Below are 754 nucleotides of genomic sequence, written 5' to 3'. Positions count from 1 at the left end.
TGTCTCTGAGCGTCGTCGCAGCCCAAGAGTGGCAAATCAAGTTCCTGTCTCTGGCTTGAGCTTAGAGTTTGATTTAGGCTACGGATGATCAACAGCCGAAAAGCCTTTGTGGGCAGCAAAATTCAAAGAAGACAAAGCAATTTGGTGAAAACTTTGTGTTGCTTTCCCTTCTCTGGCTGCTTACAAAACAAAAACAAAAACCTTATTTTGTGTTGCTTAAGACAGGGTTCGCTTAGGAAATGCTCTTCCCCGCATGCTTTTTTCAAATGTAGTGATTGCCAAGTCCCAGATCTATTCCCTCTAAAACACCAGCTTTTCCTTTCTTAAATCTTTCAAGCCCTCTGAAAGGGAGCCATTTAATTAACTGCTCCAGATGATTCGGGTATGGAACTCTCGGCTCTCGGAAGGTTGTTAGCATTTTAATGGTTGAATGTTTCAGGCATGTGCACTTTGGAACAATGTCACTGTGTAGATGGAGGGGAAGGTCTTGTCTCATTTCTGTTGTGATGTTTTCTTTTCCTGCAAAAGCTGCTCAGGAAACTTAAATATCTGCCACAATAGGATGATATGCGAGGTCCATACATATCGAAGGATAAAAGGATGAAATGGGCAGGGGACGGTCCAACAACATTTGGCCTGAATTGACTACTTTGTGCCGGACGTATTCGAAGTGTTCTATATGGAAATGCTGGTTTAATTCTCACTCGGTCTCTACGGGATTAACAATGTATGTGATTTTGTTGATTCTGCCTGA

The sequence above is a fragment of the Apodemus sylvaticus genome, chromosome 15 (assembly GCF_947179515.1).
Source record: "Apodemus sylvaticus chromosome 15, mApoSyl1.1, whole genome shotgun sequence".
Lineage (NCBI taxonomy): Eukaryota > Metazoa > Chordata > Mammalia > Rodentia > Muridae > Apodemus > Apodemus sylvaticus.
This window is presented reverse-complemented; position numbering follows the sequence as displayed.